The 13,404-nt window shown below is 58.0% G+C and overlaps 1 protein-coding gene across 8 annotated transcripts in view; it reads right to left on the reverse strand.

Moving 5' to 3' along the window:
- The window catches only part of MEF2D (myocyte enhancer factor 2D), a 101,190-nt gene that overhangs the window by 71,090 nt on the left and 16,696 nt on the right, over positions 1-13,404 (reverse strand). For 2 of the 8 annotated variants that reach the window (XM_027742451.2, XM_027742449.2), the window contains exon 1: positions 11,319-11,515. The exons of 2 other annotated variants lie outside the window; for them this stretch is intronic. The gene's annotated coding sequence lies outside the window, so the exon portion shown is untranslated. Of the gene's footprint in view, positions 1-11,318; positions 11,516-11,743; positions 11,796-13,404 lie in introns of those variants that run through there. 4 more of the 8 variants (XM_027742439.2, XM_027742437.2, XM_027742441.2 and 1 more) reach the window with 3 other exon arrangements.

The raw sequence follows: 13,404 nt of genomic DNA on the forward strand, positions 1-13,404 counted from the left end.
AAGTCTATAAATCTCTAATAAAGAAAAAAAAATCCCCTCCCATTTTATTCCTTCTCTCTCCCCCCAGCTCCACTCCAAAGGATTGTGAAACAGAGAGGGCAGCCGGGGCTTGGATCTGCAGCATTTCTGAGTTCCTACAGAGTCTGGGCTCTCTGCCACCAGCAACAGCGGCTCTGGGGGTGTGGAAAAAGGGAGGAAAAAAAATAAAAAGAAGAAGAGGAGAAAAAAAATTGTATAAAAAAAAAAGTCCTGTTTATTTTGGGGGATGAGAGAGAAAACTTGCACTGCACAAAGCGGGGTGGAGGGGGAGCAAGGCTCTGGCACTCCTGCAGGCACCGCACACTTGGGAATCAAAAAGACTTTTGGTTAAAATGCCTGGATTTTGGGTGGGAATACTGAGCTTGCAGAGGATGCTCTTTCCCAGGGTGTACACGGGTGATGAGTGATCTCATACAGAGGGAGGGAAGCACCTCCTGGGGCAGCTGGACCCCCCGGGGGCACCCATGGGTGCCAGCGGCAGCTCTGCCCTGCCCTGACGCGGCCCCGGGCGCTGTGAGGGGAATTACTGAAGACAGGCTGGAAGAAAAGTCTGCTCCAGCCGTGACCCAGATTCCCCTCCAGCCTGATCCCTCACTGAAGTCATAATCCTTGGAGGGCTTCTGGTCCTTTTTTTTTTTTTTTAAATACATCCCTGCTCGTTGCCATGGTGACGAGGGGGATGCTATAATTTCAGCATTATAGACTTCAGCACGAGAACAGGAGGGAGAAGGTGGTGGAAATATGGACGAGCTGCACTGGTAACGCATTTAGGGAAAAAGAATTAAAAAAAAAAAGAAAGAACCAAGGCAGCACCTTGGCTTCAGCAGCAGAGGCTGGAGGAGCAGGGTTGTGTTGCAGCTGGAGGGATTCAGGGAATCATGGAATGGTTTGGGTTGGAAGGTACCATAAAGCCTGTCTCACTCCACCCCCCTGCCATGGACAGATACACCTTCCACTAGACCAGGGTGCTCCAAGCTCTGTCCAACACTTGAACACTTCCAGGGATGGGGCAGCCACAGCTTCCCTGAGCAACCTGGACCAGGACCTCACCACCCTCACAGCCAAGAATTACATCCCAATATCCCATCTAACCCTGCCTTCTGGCAGTGGGAAGCCGTTCCCCCTTGTCCTGTCACTCTAGACCCTTGTCCAAAGTCCCTCTCCAGCTCTCTTGGAGCCCCTTTAGGCACTGGAAAGGGTTCCAAGGTCTCCCTGGAGCCTTCTCTTCCCTGGAATGTGGATTTGCTCCTGTCCCCGGGCCAGAGTACCCACTTTGGGGCACTGTTTGGGCAGCAGCTTCCCTGGCATGGATGCTACAGACCCTGCAGGGCTTTGGGAGATGCAGCAAACCTTGCGGAACTCGAGGCAAACCCGCGGAGGAACACCCTATTTTGGGGTGGCTTTAGCCTTGCCCACCATGGCTCAGCACCTGGATGGGGCAAAACCAACCTACTTTGCAAAGAAGCAGCTCCAAAAGAGCTGCCCTCCCCTTTTTACCTTTATTCCCCACCATCTTTCCTTTCTGCCCTGCTCTGCCCATGGCAGGTCCCAGTGGCATCCCATCAGCAGCAGGATGTGGGAGATCCTGAGTTCCTGTCCAGCTCCCAATTAGAAAAAAAACCACCACTGCCCTGTGTTTTTGCAAGGTCATGAGACACCTCTGGGTGCTCTTAGTGTCACACTATCATGGTTCAGCCCCAAAGAGCCCCTGGGCTGATGTCAATGAGTTTTCAGGCTCGTAGGTGACCCGTGACCCCATTGGAGGTTTGGACTGTTAACCCGAGGGCTTCAGCCCCCCCAAATCCCAGCAGCCTCAAGCTCTCCTACGGCACAGAAACAGTAAAATTGCATGAGCAGAAGCTAAACCAGTTTTAGCCACGTTTCCATCCTTCTCGCCCCCCTTCTCACCCCATCGTCAGGCACTGAACCGGCACCCGCCGTGACGAAAAATTTCCGAAAGACACACAAATAAAAATAAGATTGCACACAAACACCTCTGCCCAAACCCAGCCTAACGGCCTGTGACCCCCCATCACGAGGGAGACGGGCTGCTAGGGGCTCACAGGGTCCCAGAGGAAGCCAGAGAGCCCCAGGGAACGCCAGGCCCACACCACGCTCGCCCACGCGCGAGCAGGGAGGTGAGAAAAAGGCTCCGGTCCGGTGCGCGGCACCCGGCACAGCGTCCGGCACTGATCCGGCCGTGCAGCCTGCACCCCTCAGCCTCGCTCTGAGGGGCAGGAGAAGGACCCCAACAGCAAAACCCAGGTGGTCAGCACCAGGGGGAATGGAGACATCACCATCGGTCCTGCACTGGAGCCACAGTGCCTGGGAACAGCTCAGTGGGGGTCCTCAGAGGGCGATGTGATGCTGGGGCAAAAGGGTCTCCTGAGTTCTAAATGCTTAAAAAAAACCCACAGCACATCATTGCAAAAGTAGGAAATCCAGGCATGGGGCAGTGAGTGCCAAGGACCCCCCACCAGGGCTTGCAATGTTCCTCGCTGCAAAAAATTCTTGTATAACTCCAGGCGGAAAAACAGAGAGAGCGTTTTGTTTCCATGCCCAAAGCAAAGCCAAACACCCAAACCACCACCTTCAGCATCCGACCTGTCAGCCCTTGGGCCATCAGGGCGCTTTCAGCAGTGCCCCAAGCTCCAGATTTAGCCTCAAAGGTATTTATCTCCGTGAAGCTAAAACCAAAGATGCATTTGCATAACAAAAAGACCCCGATGCTTGGTGGGGACAGGGCATGCAAAGCAGCCTCCCTCACCAAGCAAAGGCACTCAAGGTCACCCCGGCTGATGCTGAGCTTGCTGTGGCCGGTTCTCTTCCCTGGAAAGGACAAGGCAAGAACATCTTCCCTTATGGGAAGCATCTTCCCGACCTTCCCACTTCCACTTTGTCCAGGTGGAGCAACCCTCTCTGGTGCAAAGCCAGGTGTGAAGTCTTCCTCACTAACACACACACGTCTGGCTCTAAAGCTCAAAGACCTGAGGGCAACTAACAGGTTTTTTCCAAACTCTCTCAATTTGCGAGGAGACCTGGGCTCACCATTTCCTCTCCTGGGTGCCAGTGGCCAGAGCAAGGACGGGCAGCTTAGTCCCCTCAGGAGCAGCGTCTGAAGGGGAGCAGGGTAGTGAGGAACCCAGCCCTTGGCCTTTCCCCAGCAGCAGTCCCTTGGAGGAAGGAGAGTTTGGCCCGAATGCAGCTCCCAAAACACCTGGGGACCCCTGGAGCAACCAGGAACTCACCCCACCAGGACCCCCCACCCCTCCTGTGGGAGCAGGCAGAAGGCACGGAGCCGTGCTCAGCCCTCTGACACACCAGGTCAGCACCCACTGCCCACGCCGTGCCCACGGCTCAACCCGGCACCTGTGTCATTGTTTTGGGACAAAGTCCCTTCAGCAACTGGCGCCACCCAACTCATCTCCTCCTTATCTTGCACTGGCGCACGCTGCTGTGGCACACGCCGACCAAACCCCCTCCTGCCCACCATCCTCACAGCCCACTCAAAGCTCAACTGTTCCAAAAACCCAGGAGGTCACACCAAACCCCAAAAACCACCGCTGTGCCCCAGGCTGCCCCAAGAGCCAGATGCTTGCCTCTCCCCCCACAAGGAAACGCCAGCTCTGGGGAGAGGATTGATGGAGGAGCAAGAAGCAGCCACCAGCTGCCGTGGGAAGAGCCTTGGCTGCCTTTGCCACCAGCATCCTGCTCCAACCATTTGTTCTGCTTCTATTTTAGAAAGCGCTGGGGCTTGGCTCTCCACGGCTCCCAGCCTCCCTCCCAGCCTCCCTCCCAGCCTCGCTCCCAGCCTCCCCTCCGCCAAGCAAGGCGACAGATTTCTGCAAAGAGGTAGCGCCGGCTCCGCTCCCCATCTTGGCAGCGGCATCCGCGCGGGGCCGGGGATATTTTTGAACGAGCGAGCCGAGAGGTGCTAGTTTTCCTGGCAGCTCATTGCCGGCGCGTGGGAAGGACGGCCATGCCGAGTCAGGGAAGGTTGAGGATGGATCCATGATTGATCCCTGTGCTTAAAACCCTGGAGACGAGGCATCGAGTCCTCCTAAGTCACACAAAGTGAGATGTCCAGCAGTGCACGGAGCTCTCTGGGAAAGCATCACCCAAGAAACGAGGTTGGAGATAAGGCCTGACTCCGGCTACATCCCAACCCACAGCCCTGAGCCCTTCCTGGGAGCCCCCACACTGGTCTTTGCTCTTGAAGGAGAGCCTGGCATGCACACACTGTCCATGTGATCCCAAGTGCTGCTCCTCACCAGAATACCAGATGGAAAACTGTCCTAAGCCCACGTCCAAGCAAGCTCTGCCTCCACCCAACCCTTCTACCCTGTCCCAGTTATTGAAATAAATTTGCTGTTTTCAGAGGGCTTTCCTAAGGGCAGAGACACATATCCAGGGAAAATGTGGTTTATCCCCTGGGATAAACCCAAGGGTTGGAGCGAAATGATCTTTAAGTCCCTTCCAACCCAAACCATTCCATGAGTCTGTGATGACCATGCCTGAAGGCACCTCCTCGCCTCTACCACAACCTCCCTGGTGATGCCAGTGCCGAAGGAGATGCTCGGTGACACACACAAATGATTTGCTTTCCCCCATGGTTTTTCCAGCAAGTTCTGAACTGGTCCGAGTGCCACATGCCAGGCTCCATGTTCATGGCAGAGCCAAAGCCAGAGCTCCCTGCAGTGGAATTTTAAAAGGCAAAAATTCCCTCCACAGTGCCCAGCAGGGAGAGGGTGCTGGTGGCAGAGCCAGGCTCCAGCAATGCCAGGATTTTAACAAGCTCTGGGGTCTTCAGCCACTCCAACCTGCCACTCATTGTCCACCCGAGCAGCACCGGGGTCCCCTCCTGGAGGAGGTGCCACGTTTGTCACAGGACACTACAGCCCAGGGATGGACACCACTGGCATTCAGACCAGACAGGCTGTTCCTCTCAAGCCTGGGACCTTGCTCTCATGGCAGTGGGAAGCCTGTGGGTACCAGCTCCATGGGGACATTTATCGGGATATTTAGACAACACACCGACAGCTCAGCCTATGGTTACACAAACACATGACCCCTCTCTGCCTCCGGACCATCCAAGACTGGTGAAAAACATGCATTTCTTGGCAGTCCCGAGCTTGCAGAAAGTCCTCTCCCACAGATGCCACCACAGACCAGGAGCACCTGTGCCTGGAGCCAAATCCCAGCCACTCCCTGCCCCAGCCCTGCATGATGCTGGTTTATCTGCTGGTCCCAGGACTAACCACCACGGCCCAGGGGCAGGCTGGTCTCAGTGACTGCCCTTGCAACAAAAAAAAAAGGCTGGTCGGTCAAAATAATTTGTCTACATTCTTCATTTTAATTTTTTTCTTCCCTGTCAGTGGAAACTCCTGCTCCGGCGCTGTGTCTCAAGGTTACTGCTTGGGGTGGGGGAGGATTTCAGGTTTTACAACTGAAAAATTCCAGACAGAAGCCCAGAAATGTTGCCAGCTTTTCACTAAACTAAAGTTCTTCATCCAATTTATTTAATTTATTTAAAGGGGTTTTTTCTTACACTTGATGCAGCAGGTTTTAAGCAAACTCCATTTTTTCAGCCCCCCAAATTTTGTCAGCTTTAACAGAAAAGTGTCACTGATGCCTTGAACATTTTCCATTCTCAATTTCTTTTCTAAGGAAAACCAAACCAAACTAATCTGACCCCACATATTTTCTCCACCTGCACAACATGGGATGTGTTCCTGAATATGGCGCCTAGCAATTTTTCCCTGAAGTCTTCCAATAATTGGAAAGGAAAACATTTAAAAGTAAAAAGAAAAATTTCATCTTCAAAATAAGAGAAAAAAAAAAAAAAAGATGCTTTCCAAAAGGATGGAGGAAAGTCACTTTGTTCCAAAAGGCACTTCCATTTAAAACGGAAGATGAAAACTTTCAAGCAGGGCTATTTATAAGCACTGCTTATATCCACCAATAGCACCTTCCACCCAAAGCTTCACCGCATCCTCCGGAGCAGGAACCCCCCTGCCGACAGTCCCAGCACCCCCAGGGCTGCAGGATCCACCTCCTGCTGATAATCTCCCGTATTGCAGGAGAAGGATGAGGAGGAGGAATCCTACTGGGAATTCTAAGATGATCCCTTGGCAGCCCTGGGGTGGGCTCAGGTCGGGGACCCCACAGGCTGCCTCCCAAATCTCGTTACTATTTTTTGGGGCTGGGAGGAAAAAAAATTCAGGAGCCATGGATTTGCCCTGCCTCCTTCCAAAAAAAAAGGCCGATGCGGCAGCAGTGCTGCAGTGGGAGGTCACCCTTCCCCACAGCCCACAGCCCCCCACCCGTGCCTCAAGCCCCCCAGTTGGGGGGCGACAGAGGCACCTCCTCTTGGAAGCGGTTTTGGGTTTGTGCCGGACGCTTGCTGGAAGCTGCTTGAAGCTCTGGAAAGAAAAACGATTCCTCCTCCTTCCCTTCCTCCCTGCCCAGAAATAGGTCACTTAATTACCCCCTTTCCAACCCCAAACACCAGTGACTCAGGACAGGAGGGGGGAGCTCTTTCACCCCGTGCCGGCTCATGCCCGGCAGCAGCCCAAAGCCACCGCGCACGGCTTTGACCTTGAGCTACCACGCCGGCAGGACCTGGGCGCCAGGGCACGGCCAGCACAGATGGCAGGGACTCAGCTCCCCCCCTCTGGACTCCAATTAGCACTGATCAATTAAAGAGAGGATGGTCAGGGCCGTGGGTGCTGCCGACCCCCTCCATGAGCAGCCACGGGCACAGCCGTGCGCCGCCTCCAGGAAAACCAACGGCTAATTGCATGTTGGGAAATCATACGTGTCCTGCTCGGCACGGAGTGAAATGCACGGCCCTGGCACAGTCTGGTCCGGCTGCCTGGGGATGGGACACCACGGTGGCTCCTGGGTGGTGGCAGGAGCCTGACACATCCCGGCACAGGCATCACCCCGCCCTTCCACCTCGTCCTCACTGCATGCACCGAGACACCTGCCCGGCACCGCTCCCGCCAATTCAGGCTTCGCTTTTGGCAGCCAGGGAGCAGCAGCACCGCGTGCCCGCTCCCCTGGGAACCAGAGTGGCACGAAGCTGTTTAAAGTCCCACTGGGTGCCACAACAGCACTCGGCATCAGGAACAGGCCCCGGCAGCTGCTTTGGCATCCCAGCGCTCAACGACAACCGGGACATCTCACTGCGACCAGAGCCCTCCAGGTGACAAGGAAGGTGGCAGCGAGGAGCCCCACAACCACTGCACAGACCTCATCTCATCACCCCCTTTTATACAGGGCTCACCTACAGCTCAGGAAAGCAACGAGGGAATCAGGAAGCAGCTGCTGCACACCCCCAGCCTCGGCGTGACCCACACAAAAACAGGCTGAGTTTCCCCAAAAAACTCTCCCTGTGCAGTTCAGTGGTCCTGCTTCCTCATCTTTTTAGCCCCCATTTAAGAGAAAGCAAACGTACAGCCTACCCCTCCCAAAATAAATCACCCCAAATTGATTTCCTGCATATTTAACAAACCCTTGCCCCAAGTGGGCACGTTTTTAACAATTTTTTAAAGGATGCAGCCTCTTGTCTGTTTTGTAAGTGGTGAGGACCTACAGCAAGGAGACACCAAGAGTGAGGAAAAAGGAAAAATTAAAGAAGAACCACAAGCAAAGCAAAGTGGAGTGCGAGATGCAAACCGACAGATCCAGGGAGGCAGAGCTGCTGGCAGGCAGACGGCAAGATCCATCTTGAAAGCAAAAGCAAACTGCTGCTCACACAGGCAGAGGGAAAAACCTAGAGGTCTTCAGCACTGCCTGAGCTCTGATCAAACAAAGTGATTAACAAATTTCAGCTCTTCATTGAAAGCTTCCCTAATTAGAGGAAAAAAGGAAAAGAAAAAACAAAACCAAACCCCTGAGAGGTGCATCAGGTGGTGAAGTCTCAGACACCAGCGGGGAGGCAGGGGGTGATGCATCCCACAGTCCTGCCAGCACAGGGAGGGCCCGTGTGGCCGGGGGCACCCGCTGCCTGCCCCGCGGCACTGGTATGGCCACGGGTTTCCGTGCCTCCCCAGCCTTCCTCCTCCTCCTCCTCCTCCTCCTCTGACTCACTTGCTTTCTGCTCACCGCGTCGGGCTCAGCGGCAGAGCCGAACCTTCCCAGGGGCAGGACTGTCATCTGCAATAGAGTCACCTCTGAACTCGGGACGGCTCAGCCTCCAGGAACTGCCAAAATAGTGATGAAAATAAGAAACAGTCCCTGGCCCGAGGAGTTTGCCCTCCGAACAGATGGGACGACGGCGGGGCGAGGCAGGGGGATATTTTTAGCTCTGGTTGCAGATGGGGAAGTCCGGCACGGCACAGACATGGCATCAGCACGGCAGCCCCACCACTGCCCGTGCAGCTCACCGTGGCTTGGGCCACCTCCGTGTGCACTCCCAGGTATTAACGGGATTTAAATGGGATGTTGTCTGCTCACTTCCCGAGCCTCAGGCATCACCTTCCAGGCTGGCTCACACCACCATGGCTCCACATGGCAGGTCACCAGCACTGGGCTGTTGGGGGCACCCAGTGGGGCAGCAGTGGTCCAGCGAAGTGGAGTTGATGCCAGCAACCCACATCCCTCCCCTCTGTCCCCTCTGTTCCCAAAACAGCCATGGTCCTGCAATCCATGACACAGGAGGGACACCACACAGCACCCAGTGGCAGGTCCCTCCTGGCATGCTCCAAGCGATGCCAACCCGACCCTGGGAAGCACTCTGGCTTGGAAAGAAGAGGGAAAAGCAATTTCTGCCCCTCGCCACAGATGCTTTTCTAGATTTAAATGACTCGCCCAGGGTCCCAGCGAAAGAGCCCATACTGAGCCCTCCACACCTCGTCCAAGCTCTCCTGTTCCTTCAGGATGAGCTAGGCAGCATCTCCCCCCATCCTCATGTCCGTCCTCTCTCCATGAGCCGGGGCCTGCACCAGCATTGACACCTCCCTGCCAGACAGCTGCCAGCACTGGCTCCCGGCACGCGCCAGCACCGCGGCAGCTGGGTCCCACTCCCGTACTTTTCGTCCGACACTTTTGGCTTTGTTCTCTCTCGCACAAAGCCGCTGTGAGGCTGCCCTGGCAGCACGGAGGGACCTTGAAGTGGATGTGGTTTATGACCATATTTAGGCTCCTTTACGTTGCCAGAGTCGCAATAAAGGGCTGCAGCGTTAAATGAGACTCAGACCCCACTTGTTTCACTTGGCAGCCTGGGAAAAATCCACCCCGGGTGACTCCAGCACCGTCCATGCCTCCGTCCTGCCCGCTCGGGGACAGCACGAAATAGCAACAGCCCTTTCCAGCTCTGCAGTTACACTTCCCAAGCTCAGCCAAGAGCCCCACAGCAGTGAGGAGGGGGGAATTAAACCCAATTAAACTCATTAACCACCCCCCCCTCCGAGAGCAACACCAAAGCATGGGGAAGCACAGGGACATGCCCAAGGTCACTGGCTGACAAAGCTGGTACTTCCCAAGGTTCCCAGAGCCCCCCAGCAGGACCGAGCACGTGCACGGATGTGACCATTCAGCCCAAGGAGCCCCCAAGCCGCTTTGTGCCCTGGGGAGAGCCGGGGTAGGAGGGGAAGCACCGAGCCACCTGACACGGGAGCTAATGCCCCTTCAAAACGAGCATGTTAAATCCCTGCCGTGGCAGAGGCACTGGAGAAACCCGAGCAGCGGCCCCACTGCTGCGGGGACATCAGCCACCTGCTCCGAGCCAGCACAAGTGTGGATGCCTCAGCCTGGCAAAGCCACGACAACTGCAGGGGCTGAAGGACAAGGTGGTGGGGGAGGAAAGGAGAAGCCATGAGGCCCGTCCAGAGGTCTATGACCTTCAGGAGCCCATGACAGCAATCCCGAGGGCAGGGCAGGCAGCTCACTTTGAGTTCCCAAGGGACACGAGCAGCCCCAACACTCCCAGGTCAGGGCCACCAGCACCAAATCGGCTCAGGGAAGGGAAGAACATACCCAGAATAACCCTTACCTACACCCAAAACCCGCAGCCTCGCCTGGTGAGCATCCCCATCGCACTGAGGTTGGCAAAGCCCTGTCCCTGTCGGCAGCGAGGATTCAGGCTGGCTGTCCTGGGACAGTGCTTTGAGAACACCCACCTTGGTGGAGCAGAGCCAGCCCGAAAACCCACGTGTGGCCACAGGCACTGTGGGAGAAAGGGCTTTGGAGGGGCAAGATCAGGCCTTCCCTGGAAGGCAGGCAGACAGACAGAGGCGCTGAGCCAAAGTGCCAGGGGAATTTGCACCAGCACCAGTGTCTGTGTGCCTGCCCGGACCCCTCCCCTCAGCAGCAGGGAGTCACCGGCCAAAACCTTGTGGCAGCTCCGACAGCCGGGGAGGATGAGAAGGGCAGTGGGGGGGTCAGCTCAGTTGGTGGCCATGCAGAGCCAGAGGTGCCATGGGGCTCCCGGGGGGAAGAGGGAAGCAAGCACACACGTGTGTCTCGCTGACGGGGTGCTGCTCCCGTGCGCAAGGCGGGGGGAGGGGGGGGAGGAAAATAAATAAAAAAATAAAAGCCAATGACAAAGCCAAAGGGGTTTGGGAACTGCGGGGAAGGGATAAGCCGCGGGCAAGCAGGCGTCACGGATGCCGAACAGCCGCAGATGCCGGACGCCCTGTCACTGCATCCCGCCCCGGCACCGCTGGCCCCTCGCACCGCCGAGCCAAGGAAGCTTTCGCCGCCCCGGGGTGGCCGCGGGGGCAGTGCTGGGGTTTGCCCCCCACCACGGCACTGAGCCCCCCCGCACAAACAATCCCAGCTGTCGGGCTCCGGAGCCGGCGCTCGGCCAAGGCGTGGACGCTCCCGGGACTCGATTTACCGCCGGCTCTCCCAAAATCTGCTCTTGCCAATCAAACCGCAGCCCACACCGGCACCTCGAGCCTCACCGGCGGGTCCCGCCACAGCTCCCCCGTGTCATCATCCCGGGGGAAGGCAGCCCCCAGCCCCCGAAAGCCGCTGGGCCCTGCTTCTCCCCGGGTCCTGCCAGGCCGCGGCGGGTCCCACTCGGGGGTGGCCGCGGTGTCGCGGGTGGGCTCGTGGGCCGTCACCACGGATGTCCCACGGGGACGCAGCCCACCGCCCCGGGGCGGGGTGGGCACCCCCAGTGCTGCCCCCGCCCCATCGGCAGCACCCAGCGGGACCATCCCGGCGCGTCGCACCCGGCCACCGCATCCCCCCGCGTCCCGCATCCCGCCGTGTCCTGCACCACCCCCCGCGCCACACACCCCCCGCCCCGTGTCCCGCACCCCCCTCACCTGTCCCCGCAGCGCCCAGGCCGAGCCGCCACCTCTTCCCCTTCCTCCCGCTCCCTCCTTCACCTCTGCACCATTTTGGTGACGGTTTGTTTTGAAGCGGCAGGGGGAGGAGGCAGGAGGGGGGCGCGGGGGGAGGATGTGCCGCCGCCGCCGCCGCCCCCGCCCATCCCCGCCGCCTCGGGGCGGCACCGCGCGGCGGTCGGGGGGGGTCTCTCCGCTTCCCCCCACCCCAAACACCGACAGGCGCCCCCCCTCCCCCGAAGGCTGCCCGGGGAGAGGAAGGGAGGGAGGCGTTCTCGGAAGTAGCGCCAGAATCGCGAAACGTTAAAAAAAAACACCAAAAATAATTTAAAAGAACAATTAAAAAAAAAGGAAACAAAACAATAAACAAACCAAATCGGCGAAGAAGAGCGAGAGGGACCCACCTGAGCGGGGCGCGGACCGGCCGCTGCCGGGGCTGCGGCGGAGCCGGCGGGGAGCGACCATGGCCGGGCCCGGCCCAGCGTCAGGGGCGGCGGCGGCGGCGCGGGCGGCCAATGGCCGCGGCGGGGGGGGCGACCGGGAGGGGACCGAGGCCAAGGGGGGGCAGAGCCGGGACCTCCCCTCTCTCCCCCGCAGGGTCTGGCGTGGCCCCCCCGTGTCGGTGGGCAAGGGGGGTCCGGCCCATCCCCGCGGCCGAGGCAGCTGCCCCGGGGTGGTGGGGGGACGGTGGGTTCTGCCCCTGCTTCCATAGGGTGTCATGCTCAGAGCAGTGGGTCTCTGAGGTCCGAGTGTCCCGAAAGCCATACGGAGGACATCAGCCGCCCGTGAAGGTCCTAGTTCTGCTGCCAGGATGCTGGATCTGGGATCAGAGGCAGTGGAAGGTCCCGGTTCAGTGTCTGGCACCAGCACAGACCCCTCGTGGGTATGACCCTGCCCGTTTTACCCTGACACAGGCCAGGGGCTGCTCTTGCCTCTGGCATCCCCACTGCACAGGACTCCGGGGGCTCCCAGGGCTCCTGGGGTGCCCAGTCCTGTCCTGGCCCTTCCTGCAGTGCCATGGGCTCAGCCGAGCACACGGCACCATCACTGGGATGGCTCCATGTGCTCCTTGGTGGCAGGGCCACAGCTCCCAGGCCCTGCTACAAGTCGGGACACTACATTCCCTGCTCCTCCAGTAGCTGCAACCTGGATAAATTGCTTTGTGCTGCCCTCAAGAAATCCATCAGGTCAAACAGTGACTCCCACCTCCATGTCAGGACAGTTTGGGGCTGTGGATTGGGGCAGGACTCTGATTTTTAGGGGGTGCTGTCCCTGTCTTGCTGCCATGTCTGGTGCTGTGCATCCACGGCCTCAGGACAGTGCTGGCACCAGAAGCCTCGGGGCTGGGGGTGCGGATGGAGCTGATGGCTGGCGGGCTGCAGACCTCCTGCCTGCACCCCAGGTCCCCAAGGAGGGGCACAGCAGGAGCTGGTGTTCCCACTAGATGAGTTCTCCCACCACTGGGAATGCCAGAGGAGTGCTGTATGGCACAGCTGGGGCTCAGCATGGGGCACAGGCTTTCCTTTCCCAGGGCTGCACGTGGCATGGCAGGCCTGGGCGGGCTCCCACGCGCTGCACAAAGCAGTAAAAATAAAAATGAGGCTGGTGTGGGACTGCTCCCGGTGGAAAAAAGCTTGTGCCAGGGGTTGGAGCCTCCCCAGGAGATGTTTCATGGGTCCCCCTGACCAGTGGAATGCAGCCCAGCTTCCGATACCAGCAGCAAGGAGCCAGCACCAGTCCAGTAGGACTCCAGTGCCCCATAAGTCAGGGATACCAAGTGATGACTCTATCACATACAAGGCCACTGTCCCAGCACAAGGGGGACTGGGGACCAATGACAAGGATGTCTAAGTCCTTTTGGGTCACATTCAGCTGGAGCACTGGGAATACAGGCACTCCCAATGTCCTTGGAGCACAAAACCAGATGCAGGGGAGCTGCTGGGGATGGGGGCAGAGTCACTGCATTTTCACCCAGACGATGCCCATAACCATTAGCACAGCATCACATGGTCTCCCTGCGCCAGCCCCCACGGCACAGGGCACTGCACAAGCCCAAAACACCCAG

The sequence above is a fragment of the Pipra filicauda genome, unplaced genomic scaffold (assembly GCF_003945595.2).
Source record: "Pipra filicauda isolate LSUMZ 115617 unplaced genomic scaffold, ASM394559v2 scaffold453_size531900_pilon, whole genome shotgun sequence".
NCBI lineage: Eukaryota > Metazoa > Chordata > Aves > Passeriformes > Pipridae > Pipra > Pipra filicauda.